Raw genomic sequence first — 15,273 nt, forward strand, 5'->3', positions numbered from 1 at the left:
ATGAGTTATTCATTATGGATCTATGGAATGATAGGTGTATCTACCATAATCCAGTATGTCGGGAAGACATTCTCAAACTCTGTATTATAGTTCGTAATCAGTACGCTCGAGTGTGTCACCCGGACACGTGATCAAACTATTCTAATCATCATGATAGACGCAGTGTCTCTAATTACAGTGCTTACCAGTGTATGTTAGCAGCAGATTGGGCTCAATAGTTCTGCAGGCGATCTACGCAGTATTACGCAATTTTGGTGATGACACGGCCTGCTGTAACGTGAAGGCACAGGGACCATCATCCTAAGAGACAGTTTCTAATCACAAGACCCTGTATTGAAGAGACAATGATCGTTGGAAGCGCATTTGGCGTTATTGACTTGGCGTGAGAGATGTAGCACCTGAGCAGCGTGAGAACGTAGTCCATAATAAGTTCCGCCAAATTGTATTGTGTCAGACACGTTTATTCGCTCATGGGTTGTGTTACGTCGATCTCATTAACAGTCAGAGAACTGATGGGTGTATGGTAAGAGTCATGGCCTAGACAGAGGGAGAGAAACAGCTACCTACAAATTCTTATACGCGCTCTGTTAACAATTATACATCATCAGACTCCTACATACTATTTCTGCTTGCATATACACTGAATTAAAAATCTTTTTTTGAATTAAAACTGTCACGTCGCCAGCTACGTCACATAGTTGCTGTTTCCTTGAAACCTTTATACTTATGCCGGTATTAGACTAGGAATGAAAATTTTATGGATGTAATGAGAAAGGTCTGTTCAGAATGTAAGATGTTATACGTCATTCATCTAACGGAGCTTTCAGATCTTGTATAATGACAACAAAATAATATCTGAAAGTGGAATGGAAAAGAATGTTCTTGATCTTATCTTGAATTTTCAGATATTCTCAATTTATTGCTTCATGCTTGCAGGCAACGCCTTAAAACATTTTCTAATACAGATTGCTGCCCTGCTGCTTCGATGAGGAGGAAAAATATATGCACACGTGTTGTAGTTGTGTTATTTGAAGCTAATTGTTAGCCGAAAAGATGACACACTTCTTCCTCCACTTTTTTTTAATGAACTCACTGCCATTTGACTGTATTATTGTTTATTTAATTACGACATAGGTTTAAGCCTTTTATGCCATTTTCAAGTGATTGAGTTTGTCATTAACATATATTGAAGGGCATCAAGCTTAAATTTGGCCATAAATTAAGTAAAGTAATGGCTACCACTATTATTTACTGATCTTTTTACAAGACGCTGATTTTACATTTGACATTTCGTGGGGAGCCACTATCTTTCTTAATTCATGACCAATTTTGAGCTTGTCGTTCTGCAATGTTTGGTTTATTGGTTGATTTTTGGGGAGGAGACTAAACAGCGAGATCATCAGTCCCATCGGATTAGGGAAGGATAGGGAAGGAAATTGTCCCTGCACTTTCAAAGGAACCATCCCGGCAACTGTCTCAAGTTCTGCAATGACATAAACTCAGTCTCTTGAAAATGGCATAAAAGGCCGAAGTCTAAGTCGTAATTAAATAAATAACAATACAGTCAAATGGCGGTTCGTTCATTATAAATTATTGTACGACCGTTGCTCAGCAACATCAAAAACTGTTTTCTTAAGACAGTCATTGACTCTGTTGTACTTTCCGATATTAACTTCTGCGTCGTTCAAAATACCACTGAGGAGTTAAAAAAATATATCTAGTGAACATCAGGAATGTGCACGTTTATCTCCTGGACACAGCACTGTAATCGGTAAATTTCTGCTAAATGTCAGGATAACGCACCGTGTCCTGTCTGTCTACGAGGTGTCGGCGACCCCGTACTTGTTACTTTGGAATTTACTTTTCGTATGATTTCTGTAGTATATTTCTTCCACTGATGCGTCACTATGGTGCCATTCAAAGACTAAAAAGTACCAGTTTAGGAATCTGAGAAATTTCATCCGGATGCAAACCAACTACATTCAACTACTTAACTTTGTCGTATGGGATACACCATCAGAAAGTATAAATTATCCTATATGCACTGACCAAGATATCATCTTGTTTAAGAGAAAGAATTTAATTCTTAGAGATCAGGGTCTTGCCAACTAGATATCTTTAGCGCTTTCGAATAGCTCAGTGGTTCACTTAAACATTGTACATATGGAAACACTTTCCCAATATTTTCGTTGCTCAGGCACGAAACTTGGTTATTCTGTGTTTGGTCTACACCCTGGGTCCACGCAACAAATGAGATATTTTTTTTTTCAGTACCACTGACGATTTACAATGGCTCACGTTCTGGATCACACCCTCAGCCGTCTTGGAGTTATAAGAGTGTTTCACTTCAGCTGGACTGTCACTAGCAATCTGCAGATAAAATTTTATAATATTGAAATCGATCATTTGAGTTAAATGCTATCAATAAAACAAGTGAATCTATTAGCTAATGACAGTATATTAATTATTCTATCTATTCTGTTTCTCTTCGTACCAGTGCGTGTTGAAAACTAATGGCTCCGAGTTTTTAATGTTAAACTCTTCAAGCGTCATAAAGAAAACAAATGTTATTAAAGTTCCACACCTTTATTCTTCATGCCCACATGTTCATTTCTCGACATAGCCACCCGGGCGACGAACACATTTCTCCCAATGAGAGACCAGTTTGTTGACAGCGTCACTCTTGTGTCACCTAGTGTGGGAGTCAGCACCGACACAAAGAAGGAAGGAGAGAAGTTTTGATGGTCAATGACATGAATCCTAAATCATCTGGACAAAACAGTTTCAAGTTAAGAGTACACTTTATTTCTATTAAGGGAAGAAACAATACTTCCTGTGTTTCCTATGCCTCCTACAGGCAATTACACTGACAATCAATTACTGCCCGCCGAACGCATGCTAAATAACGTCTTCCTAATATTCAGTACCGATACTCTAGAACTGGGCTGCGGAACGATGGGCGGCGGATTAAGTCAGCGTTGACAGGGGCACTGTCTTCCTTGGAGTGTGGCGCTTCCACTCTTTCCATTGGCGCGTGAGTGAGCGCCTTCTTGATGCCGTTTCGTGGCGCTGCATTGGTCGGTGTGCAATCGATGCTTTAGGACTGCACATTCCTTCCCTCCAAAATTCCGCACCTTTGTCATGTATGGAGCTATCTTACGACAATGCGGGGACAGGCAGGAAGCTTGATGCTGTGAGGAACCAGGAACTTGTAACCTCCCCACACGAGAAATTTAAATAATTAAAATGTGCCAAGTGTAACCTCCGCACACGAATATTTAAATGAATATGAAACCATGAACCAAGTGCAACCTCCCTACAAAAATAATAACTAAATGAATTTTTAGAGTATTGTAACCTCTGAACAAAATTAATTTTAATGTAAACTCTGAACGGAATTGGCTCCTATTTATAATCTGTGTGCAGAAATGCATTCACATTTAATGTTCCCACAAAATTCTTTTCTCATTTAATCTTATGCTCGAAACAGGAAAATTCCTAAACACCAAAATAATACAAAAAATTAGCAACCTGGTAAATTTTATGAGGACAGCAACGCAGCCCTTCGGCCCTGTATTCTGAATAAAAAAAAAAAAAAAAAAAGGAAAAATTCTTACCTCAATAAAAACTGTGAATATATCTGCTCCTATGTAGACATTTTTCGACACAGCTTCGTGCAATGCTGCCGCATATATTTTTTTTTTATTCTTGGAAGGAATGATCATGCATTGGAAATACTCCTTAAATTGAAATGAATATTTTTCTTTAAAAAAGTTGCTTTATATTGTAAAAATTATTATTGGGGCATTTTTTGGAACAAATTAAATGACAATTAACATACATTACTAGATATGCGCAAGGCTGCTTCTTTACCTTCTACAACAATACTCATCCTGCAGAGTCCCGACCAGAGCAGACTGCGGACACGCGCAGCCACGCGCAGACCGCCAACTACTGCAGACTAGCACGGACTGACTACTACTAGCGACTGCAGCATACTACGGACTAGCGCGGACTCGCGACAAGCAACAACTAACTACATACTACTCTCTGGTCAGAGATTCTGCCATGCCTCGCCCATCGCCGGCAATGCATACGTCTTACAAACTGCAACTGGGACCAGCACCGAGCCCCCGCTAGCGCCCCGACATCCGTCCTGCTCCCAAGGGGAACGGCGGTTGGACAGCTCCGGAAGGGGCGCCCACCCTCTTCGTGAGCCTGTCCGACGAAAGCGGAGACGGCGGCGATGACGACGGCGACGGTGCCGGGTCCACGGCGGGCAGCGGGACGATCGTGGGAAGCTGGGCTGCTGCGGCTGTGAAGGCGATGGGTCCAGCTACATCGATTCCGCAGGGGGTGCCGCAGAGGCGCCGGCCGCAAGATCCCGGTAGAATGCAAATATTGGGACCAAACTTTTTATGAAGGGTCTCGCTGTCACGCGCACGAATCTGGTTATGATTGCGGCGAAGGAACGCAGCAGGACCTTGAATAAATACATGCAAGCGCCAAAATTTCGAAGAATCGTTTCTCTGTCCCAGCGCCTGGTGCGATCAAAAACTCTGTAAAGAATAGAATCATTAGATGCAAAGCGATACTTGCGGAGACTGGGAGGCGCCGTGCGCTGTAGTGGGTGCAGCAACAGGAGCAATGTGCGGTGACGCTGATCACGTGGAAACTCCGCCGGGGATGAACCGTCGCGGAGCGGGGAGAATTTACGTTACGAGGAAAAGCAGCAGCGCTTGCTCCAGTGTGAGGGAAAACGCAGATCTATCATCTGTTGCTTCAACGTACGCACAAATCGTTGAGCTTTTCCGTTCGACGGAGCGTGAAACGGAATACTGGTAATATGAGTCACACCATTGGATGTGCAACACTGGTCAAAGTCCAGAACCGTAATGGTTCAAATGGCACTAAGCACTATGGTACTTAACATCTGAGGTCATAAGTCCCCTAGACTTAGAACTACTTAAACCAAACTAACCTAAAGATATCACACGCATCCATGCCCGAGGCAAAAAAATGGCTCTGAGCACTATGGGACTCAACTGCTGTGGTCATAAGTCCCCTAGAACTTAGAACTACTTAAACCTAACTAACCTAAGGACATCACACACATCCATGCCCGAGGCAGGATTCGAACCTGCGACCGTAGCGGTCGTGCGGTTCCAGACTGTAGTGCCCGAGGCAGAATTCGAACCTGCGACAGTAGCAGCAGCACGGTTCCAGACTCAATCGCCTAGAGCCGCTCGGCCACAAGTGTGTTCTGTTGTCTGTAACTAGCAATTCAGACAAAATTTCCAAGCAAAAGAGTATATGACGAAGTCCGGATGGTACTACTTGACACCGGCCACTGTGGCGAAACTGTGACGTCATTTATTCAATGAGGGCGTCCGTGACTGGCCAAGTAGACTGCCGACGTACTAACTGTTTCGTGCGTACAATCTTCATGTCCTTCGTGGAGTAAACGCAAAACATCTTCTTGCACATGCGAATGTAGAGAGTCATTTTGCGATAAAATCGCGGGAGAGACTACGCCGGCGAGCAAAATATCGGTGCAGAAAGTAATTCTGAATGTTTTTGACGGAAATAGGCGAATCAAAACGGATGTAATCCAACATAATGGTGTGCTTCTCCCATAGTGCACGAGAAAGATCTATAAAAGTTCAAGATCCTATGCATCGATCTGACAACAGGATGCGGCAGTAGCATTGAAGTTAGAATCAGGGCCAACAGGAATGGAAGGAAGAGCGTCAGCATTTGCATACTTTGAGGTGGGCTAGTACAATATTTCATACTGATACTGTGTCAGTAATAAAGACCAACGTTGCAGCTTCTGAGGGCGGCGGAGCAGGTTTCGAGGGATGAAACAATGACTAAAGTGGGTTATGGTCCATCAGTAGGTCGAACTTCCGACCAAACAGATTCTCGATTTGGAAATAATTACATTGTGCCTTGGTCAACAGATTGGAAGCGAAAGCAATCATCGTGTCCTGTGAACCAAATCTGTGCGAAAGCACAGCTCCGATTCCTTACGAAGAAGCGTCCTCTGCCAAAACCACAGGCTTAGCGGGATCGAAATGAACAAGACATCTGTCACTCAACAACTTTTTGGAATGTATCCTGACGGTGTTTCCTCCAAACAAAAGTCACATCCTTCTTGTGCAAACGATGCAACCGAGCCGCGATCTTGGCCGAGTTGGGTATAAACCGGATACAATATGTTATCTCCTCGAGAACTGATTGCAATTCTGTCACGTTCCGCGAGGCAAGGAGGCCCCGGATTGCAGAAATTGTGTGTAGAGGGGATGAACACCAGGGCTTTTAAGAACCTGACCTAAGTACCGAATTTCAGTCTGAAGAAAAGGCACATTTGTGCAGGCGACAGTTCAAACCTGCGGCTGAAAACACTTGAAGAAGCGTACAGAGTTTATTGATGTGTTCCTGACTCCACAATATCGTCCAAGTAATTTGAACAGAATAGAAGCTTTGCAGCCATCTGTTCTAAGTAGCGTAAGAATATGGCAGACGCGGAAGAGCTGATCAGGGGTAAATTTGAGCAACCCTAAATGTGAGTCGACCACAAACACTTTTCTCATTTACCGGAATTTGCAAATACGTATGGAGTATATAAGTTTTTTAAAAATAGCGGCCTGCACCAAGCCTCTCCATTAATTTCAAACGGCAAGGCAACGGATTAGCATCAATTATTGTTCGTGGATTCATAGTGGATTTAAAGTGAACAGAAAGATGAAGTGTTCCTTAAGGCTTTGGTAAGACGACTAGGGGAAGAAGCCCATTGACTTGAATGAATAGGAGCGATAACACCATTGCCTTGCCATTCTTTAAGTTCACTTGCAACTTTTTCTCTAAGTGCATGAGGGATGGAACACTCCCAAAAACTCTTAGGCTACACATTGTCCTTCTATGTAACATGCGCCATAAAATTATATGCTCTGCCAAGTCCATTAGAAAATAAATCCGGGAACTCCACAGGCAGTTGAGTAACACTGACTTTAGGGTTGAAAACCGAAACAGAAAGTACAGTGTCCTGAATACGATGACCACATCAAATAAATCCATCCCAAAAAGGTTTTCTTAAGTATTGCGAATGCAAAATTGTAAATGTCACTTTTCTGGTGTTAAAATGGAATGTGACAGGTAAACTGCCCCCATCAAGCACTGGAATATCTCGACCATTGTACTCAGTAAGGAGCGTGCAAGATTTTGTCAACCGTGGCAAGACCAACTGTTCTCAAGTGGAACGATTAAGCCATGTAACGGAAGCGCCAGTGTCAAACTGATGTTGCACATAGCGTCCATCAATAAATAATTTCACTAACAGTTTGCTTCACTGTCGTTGCACAGCAACTGGGTGCGATGAATGCAAATCCTGAATTTGATCATGACTAGTACTGGTGGCCGGTTTAGAAAAAAACTAGATTCACTGTGCGAGAGGGTACTCCGCTCCTACGAGAGCGAACTTGGGTAGAGTTCTCTTTCTGTTGCGAGCACACAGACTGTACATGACCTGGCTCTGCACAAACAAAGCAATTTTTTTTTAAGTTTGGGAAAGCAGCAGTGTCACGATCTCACAGTAGACACATGTGTTGACAATTGCTTCCTAAGCCGGTAGCCTGTTTGCGCATCGTGGTCAGTTGCAAGGCCATACCTGTTTGTCACTTCTGCACTGCAAATGAGAACTACCTCAAAGTTTTCCACGGCAGTATAACACCTATCCTGATGGTCAACATATGTAACGCTTGTTCCAAAGTAGGATCAGAATGTCTTAAACTTTGTTCACGAATTCTGCTTTCTGGCACAGTCCACATAATCGCATCACGAATCAATGCGGTGGAATCGATGCAGCAGCGGATTGCACATTAATGAGCTGCTCGACTGCCATCATCAACTGCAACATTTATTGGTTTTGAAACTGAACAAACTGCATTAGATTAAAGCAAGCAACAGCGCAAGTGGTATAGGAGGTGAGTTAAGAGGCCATTTTAAGGACAGAAGCGCCGCATCAAAGTAATTATACACAATTAGCGAAAGCGTTGCAGCTAGTCTCCAATAAAGAAAAGAAAAGAGGGCAATGTTAGTTACGCCGCTGCGTGGAAAGCGAAGGCAGCGTTGGTTCTTTAATTCTCGTCACCAGATGTTGTGTCGGTTGCTGTGGGAGTCACCACTGACGCAAATAAGAAAGGAGAGAAATTGCGATGACCGGTGGCATGAATCGAAAATCATCTGTACAAAACAATTTCAAATTAATAGAAAAGGAAGACCAAATACTTAACGTCCTGTGCTTCCTGTGCCTCCTACATGCTATTAAATTTGAAATCTCCGCAGAACGGAGGCTCAGTAACGCCTTCCCAGTACTCAGTACGGATGCTCTCGAAGCTTGCGACCGAACTGGACCGCCCAGCGATGGACGGCTGTTTAAATCAGCGTTGACAGGAGGCGCTAACTCTGTCTTCCTGCTTCCTGGAGGTGTAGCGCTGTTCGCTTTTTCCATTGCCGCGCAGGTCAGCGTCTTCTTGATGCTGTTTCGTGTGGCTGGGCTGGTCGGCGTGCAGTCGATGCTGTGGGAGTGCACAGTTACAGTACAATGTTCGGCTTTGTTGACGGAGCCACAACCTCACCTCTGCTAGCAGCGTTTCGTCACTGTCAAAATGAAGTCCTCGAAGGTGTTCTTGAGGGTTTTGGATACATATGGAAATCGGACGGGGCCATGTCGGGACTGTCTTGAGGATGATTGATGACATTGAAGCCAAGGCATCGGATTGTTGCAGATGTCGCAGCGCTCGTGTAAGGTCTGACATTATCATTCCGAAGGAGAGGTGCTCCATGCTGTTTCACGAGCACCGACGTAATTGCCTTACACACGCCCATGTGTTTACGTCACCACAACCAGGCACAGGACTATGATGCACAACAATACTGTTTCTCCATCTGTAATTCGGCTTAATTACATTTTTCACATGATGAAAAAATCGTGACTAGCATCACGTCCTTCAGCTGACGCAGGAGCTTCAAGACAGTAATTCGTCGGCACCAATACCGCGATTAGCATATTGTAAAGAGGACGTCACCAACCTTACCTGTTATATTTTTTGCGGCCACATGTAGTAAGAATTGCTTCAACAGTGGAGAACGGCAAAACAGAGGCAGCCGGCGATCGCGGCATTGCGAAGTAGGCGCGGCACAGATAGCCTTGCTGACAGTTGCAGTCTACCAACCGGCTGACGCAAGGACGCACGCAGACCGAGCGCCGAGCGAAGCCAGAAGAGTGCTGAGAAAGGGAAGTAAGGCCAGCACGCTAAGTTACGCTGCAATATACTGCGGGAGTAATAACAAAAAGCTGCCACCGAGGGTAAAAAACGTCCTCTTGCCGTATATAAATAGTGGAGCACAGGCAGCAACAGAGAGAAGCCATTAGGAAGCAGTTTGGATCTGAGGACGGACGTGGTCCGTGTCCGAACGTTCAATCTTCGTAGGTGACGATTCCGGAAGTCTGTTCCAGCTCGCAGGAATCATACGTTTGCCGCCAGATAACTTCAGCTCTGGGGATCGGCCCGAGTCCGGCCGGCACCATGGCTGACTAACTACAGCGAGAACTTCCAGCAGGACCGGTCGCAGCGCGGTCTTGGTCACAGGCGCTGCCGGGGTCAGACGCCCGGACTTCACGGCAACCCGGCCCCACGCCGCGTGGTTCGCCCATGACGGGACCTCGCGGACATCGCGACTGACGGCTTCCCAGCCGCCGGTGCAGCAGGCGGCGGCAGCTGACCTCACGACGACGCGGCTCCGTGGGGGTGACATACTGGGCTGCCGAGCGGCGACGAGTTCATCTCAACTACAGGCCATCCCGACTTCAGCGGAGCACTGGTGGCGCGCGTTGTGTGCATTGTCGGAGAATCTACACAGCAGCAGCCAGGCGGAAATATCCGCAGGGCTGGGCAGCGACGACGAGGGAGAAATTGTCAAGATAGCTCAATAAATAATTGTAAAACTCCACGCTGTCTCAGTCTTTGGCGCAGCCGCTGTGTCTGCTGCTAACAAGTACTGCAGAAACCATAACAAGTAGCAAACTGCCATCTGACATAACACATTATTCAACGACGTTCCACAAATTTACGATAGGAGGACCTGCTAGAAAACAATTTGCTCTGTTCACTTCAGCAAAATCGACGTTACAGAACAAGACTCAAACGGTTTATATATTATATATGTCCTCAGTCAATTTCGGATTACATTGTTACGTGACACTGTTAGAACGTGTTAAGCTGTGTATTTGATTGACCTGTGTTGTTATTTATCAAAATAAAACGCTGGCTGTAAGACACATTGTCGGTTGTCGATTGAAAGAAAAATAAAGTCACGTGAAGATAGCATGGTTGCAACGCATCACCACTGTTATGTGGTAAAAAGAAAAAAAAAAGTCAAAAGAATTATGCAATATGCCCACGACAAATACGTTCCGAGTTAGGTCTTAATGGATGGGAAAGACACATCATGCTATAACAGCCCTGTTAGAAAACTGCTACGTAAAGTAAGAGAACTTCCCCTGAGATTCAAGAGAAGTAAATACCTAGCTGACAAACAGAAGTTGAACGAAGCGAAAATGAGCGTAAGGAGAGCAATGAAAGACGCGTTCAATGACTTTGAAAGTAAACTTTTATCAACCGATCTGAGTAAAAACCCTAAGAATTTTTCGTCGTATGTAAAATCAGTAAGTGGGTCAAAATCATCTATTGATTCAGTGACCATACTGACACCTAGCCGGAAGGTGACAGAGATAAGGCCGATATACTAAATTCGGTGTTCCAAAATTGTTTCACCGCTGATGTTAGTAATATGGTCCCCCTTTCAATCGTCGTACGAACGTCAAAATGGCAGATCTTAAGGTAATCGATCGTGGAACTGAAGAGCAGCTACAATCGAGTAGTAGTGAAAAGGCGTCAGGACCAGACGAGATACCTGTAACGATTATGCGAAGGAACCTGCTCCCTTTCAAGCAGTAAGTTATCGTCGGTCGCTTGAGCAACGCCGGGAACCTATTGACTGGATGAAAGAGCAGGTCATTGCGTAGGTCACTACCGTTTTAAGTAAATTATCTACTAGAAAGCGTCGGATACTCTCTAAGCTTGTTCACAGATGATGCCGTGTCCATAGGAAAGTAGCAGCGCCAGGAGATAGTAACGATTTGCAGAATGACCTCCGGAGAATTGATGGATAGTGCAGGCTCTGGTAGTTGACCCTGAACGTAATAAATGTAACCAATTGCGCACACATAGTGAAAGAAATCCACTATGGTATAGCTACATTACTGATGACAAACCGCTGGAAACAGTAACTGTCGTAAAATATCTAGGAGTAACTCTCCGATATGACCTTAAGCGGAATGATCATATATAACAAATAGAGGGAAAAGCAGATGCCAGACTCACATCATACTAAGATTCTTAAGGAAATGTAAATCATCCACGAAGGAAGGGGCTTATAACGCGCTTGCTGAGACCCATTCTTCAGTACTGTTCATCCATCTGGAATCCCTACCAGATAGGACCGGTAGAAGAAATAGACGAGATCCAACGAAGAATGGCACGTTTCGTCATGCGATCGTTTAGTCGGTACGAGAGCGTTACAGAGATGCTCAACAAACTCCATTGGCAGACGCTACAAGAGAGGCTACAAGAAATTTCGAGAGAGCACTTTTCCGGGAAGAGTCGGACAACATATTGCTTCCACTACATACGTCTGGCGTAATGACCATGAGGAGACAATTCGAGAAATTAGAGCCAATACAGAGGCTTACCGATAGTCATTGCTCCCACGCGCTATTCGCTATACACGAGTGGGCACCCTCCGCCACACATCGTTAGGTGGCTTGCGATACGTGATGTAGATGTAACTCAAACGATGAAGAAACTATGTTGGAGGAAAGTAGATTTTATAACCCAGAGTAAAAGCGCAAAGGGACAAAAAGCCTACGCTATGGTTCGCAGAGGATATCGCTCCTACGGCCAAAAACAATGACACTGCAGGGCTGTTCAGTGTTATTGGTAGCAGTTTAGTAACTGATATCCGGTGTTTGCATATTTTATTCATTCGTCATAAATTTCTCATACACTTCTTGAAGTGACGAAAATACCATCTGTTCTGTGGGATATACGCAGTAAGTTTTATATGTCACGTACAAAATTTAGTTCTTCTAGCAAGAGACATATCGAAACTGTGCAAATAATTTACATAAAAAACGGCAGTTTTGTGTTGCTATTCCACAAATAAAATTTTGAGGCCTTCCATGCGCATGACGTAGATTGGCACATGCGAACAGAACTTCTTTATCTAGAAAACAGTTTACTAGTGCGAGATATTGGTTTCTGAAAGTGTACGCCTACAGCACAGTTACCTCAGGAAGTGAAATACAAATTGTGGATATATTTCAGAAGACGAAACTAGAGCCGGAACGATATAAGTGCGTAAACAAATCAGTGAATAGACAATATAGGAAATTTGTGGTAAGTTCCTAATGGACCAAACTGCTGAGATAATCGGTTCCTAGGCCTACACAACTTCTTAATCTAACTTATGGAAACTTACGCTAAGGACAACACACACACCCGTGCCCGAGGGAGGACTCGAACGTCAGATGGGGGGAGCCGCGCGAACAGTGGCAAGGCGCCTAAGACCACGCGGCTACCCAGTGCGGCAGTGGATAAGTTTAGCGTGTTCCACAAATACGTGATCTACTAGCTTGCAGTAAAGAGCAGCCAGCAATGGAAATTTATGGAGCTTGGACGGATGAAACGAAGTACTAAGGAGAAACTGACACATGTTGCTAGGGCGATCTCTGTTTATACGTATATTTTTTATGAAAACCAAGATCGCTTCATTTTGAGATCGTCATACCAATTACTAGTTGCTACAGAATCGTGCTATCTATCAGTTTTTCATTACACTTAGCGCACGTGATCACATACATGTATCGTCGACATTTTGAGAACAAAAGAGAAACCTTTTGGAGTTTTTAAATGTATTTTTTATACTTTTTCCTCAGAATGTCGACGGCTCATGTATGTGTACATCCACGCAAAGTGTAATGACAATCTGAAGATGACAACACGATTCCGTCAAAACTAGTACTTGGAATAAATGTCCCAAAATCAAGCGTTATTGGCTCTCATAATCGAAACTGGATGCCTTTCGCATGCGGCACGGCTTGCAACGCACACCATCAGCAAACCAATTAAAAATGAGCAGTCTACAGGTATAAACTTTACTGTGACTCCACAGAACATACCAGTAGAGGTCGTTTTACAGGTCGACAAAGCGTCGCTACGGAAACTGCCTCCAAGTTTAAGCACAGGATATCCGACAAGAAACGCTTAGTATCCTGCGACATGCTAGACCTCCGAAGCAGAATATATCACTTGAAGACAGAGTCGTTTCAACTCAGCAACAACAAACGTATTGTCATTTTACAGCTGCACGAAGGAACTGCCACAGCAATAATGAAGGCAACATCGTGTGATGGCATAAAAATGGAGTTGCTGAATGAGACCATATACAATGGTGTCCAAAATTAAAGCAACAAACATCTAACTCTTCAGGCTTTCCCGGCGATCTAATGACATCTTGGGTTGTCGGGTGTTCTGCCGGATATCAGCGTCGTACTTGCACGATATTTCGGTCACGTAGCTCGAGACCTTCATCAGGTGCGACCTGAGACTGCTCCTCGAGTGGACCTCGTCCAGTATTTATGCCTATGGCCTTCCCCTTCCACCAACGGCTGCAGGCGCTTCCTCTGTGGTCCGCGCCCATTCCCTGTGATCTGCTGGAGCGTTGCTGCTCCGTTTTCCGTCCGCTGCGGTTCTAGGTGTCAACTCTGCGGTCCGCGCCCACCAAACCCGCTCCTGGGGGTTTCATCTACGGTCTGGTGTACCAGGCAATCCCCCTGCGGTCCGCGCCCGCTCACCACGACCTGTTGGAGCGTTGCCGCTCCGTTTTTCGTCTGCTGTGGCTCTGGATGTTCCCTCTGCAGTCCGCGCCCACCAGTCCCACTTCTGGGTGTTCCATCTTCGGTCTGGTGCTCCTGGCAGTCCGTCAGGGGCTCGTTTACCATCTCCATGTCTCTGGTTCTTCTGTTTGTGTAGTGTTGCAGCTGGCCCCGTTGCTCCTTTAACAATTCCAGAGCCGGATCCCAGGCTCTGCTTAGCTGGTACCCTGTGTCACGATTCATAAGATCGTCAGCCATTTTAATCTCAATCGATTCTCTTATAACACTGTCCCAAAATCTGGGTGTTTGTGCTAGAATCTTGGTATCCTCATACTTCATGGCATGATCTAGTTCTAGACAGTGTTCAGCAATGGCTGACTTAGTCACCTGTCTTAATCTAGTGTGCCTCTGATGTTCTTTGCACCTGATCTCCACAGTTCTTGTCGTCTGGCCAATGTAGGACATGCCACATTGACAAGGTATATGTAAATCCCTGGTTTTCGTAACCCCAGGTCGTCTATGACACTCCCCAGCAGTCCCCCGATCTTGTTGGATGGACAGAAAACACACTTGATATTGTGTTTATGCAGGATCCTACTGATTCTGGCAGAAATAGAGCCAGCATAGGGCAGATATGCCACCTTCCTTGCTTCATCTTGGTCTTCTTCAGGAACCTGTGGTATAGTGGCTGGTCGGAGTGCCCTCTCAATTTGTCTGTCCATGTATCCATTCTTGGAGAAAACTGTTTTGAGACGTTCTATCTCTATGGGTAGATTCTCTTGGTCTGATAGGGCACGTGCTCTGTGGACTAAAGTCTTCAGAACCCCATTCTTCTGTGCAGGGAGGTGACAACTGCTGGCCTGCAGATATAAATCAGTGTGTGTAGGGTTTCGGTACACACTGTGGCCAATTGATCCATCTGCTTTCCTCTGGACTAGTACATCCAGAAATGACAGCTGGCCATTCTTCTCCAGTTCCATGGTGAACTTGATATTAGGGTGGCATGAGTTAAGATGTTCAAGAAACTCATTGAGCCTGTCCATCCCATGTGGCCAGATCACGAAGGTGTCATCCACATACCTAAAGAAGCATGTGGGTTTAAATGTGGCTGTCTCCAATGCCCTCTCCTCAAAACTCTCCATAAACATGTTGGCAACCACAGGGGACAGTGGGCTACCCATAGCTACACCTTCAGTTTGCTCGTAATATTGGTTTCTGTACAGGAAATACGTGGATGTCAGTGTATGACTGAACAGGTCCAACAGAGCACCATC

The sequence above is a fragment of the Schistocerca serialis genome, chromosome 2, assembly GCF_023864345.2.
Source record: "Schistocerca serialis cubense isolate TAMUIC-IGC-003099 chromosome 2, iqSchSeri2.2, whole genome shotgun sequence".
Classification (NCBI taxonomy): domain Eukaryota; kingdom Metazoa; phylum Arthropoda; class Insecta; order Orthoptera; family Acrididae; genus Schistocerca; species Schistocerca serialis.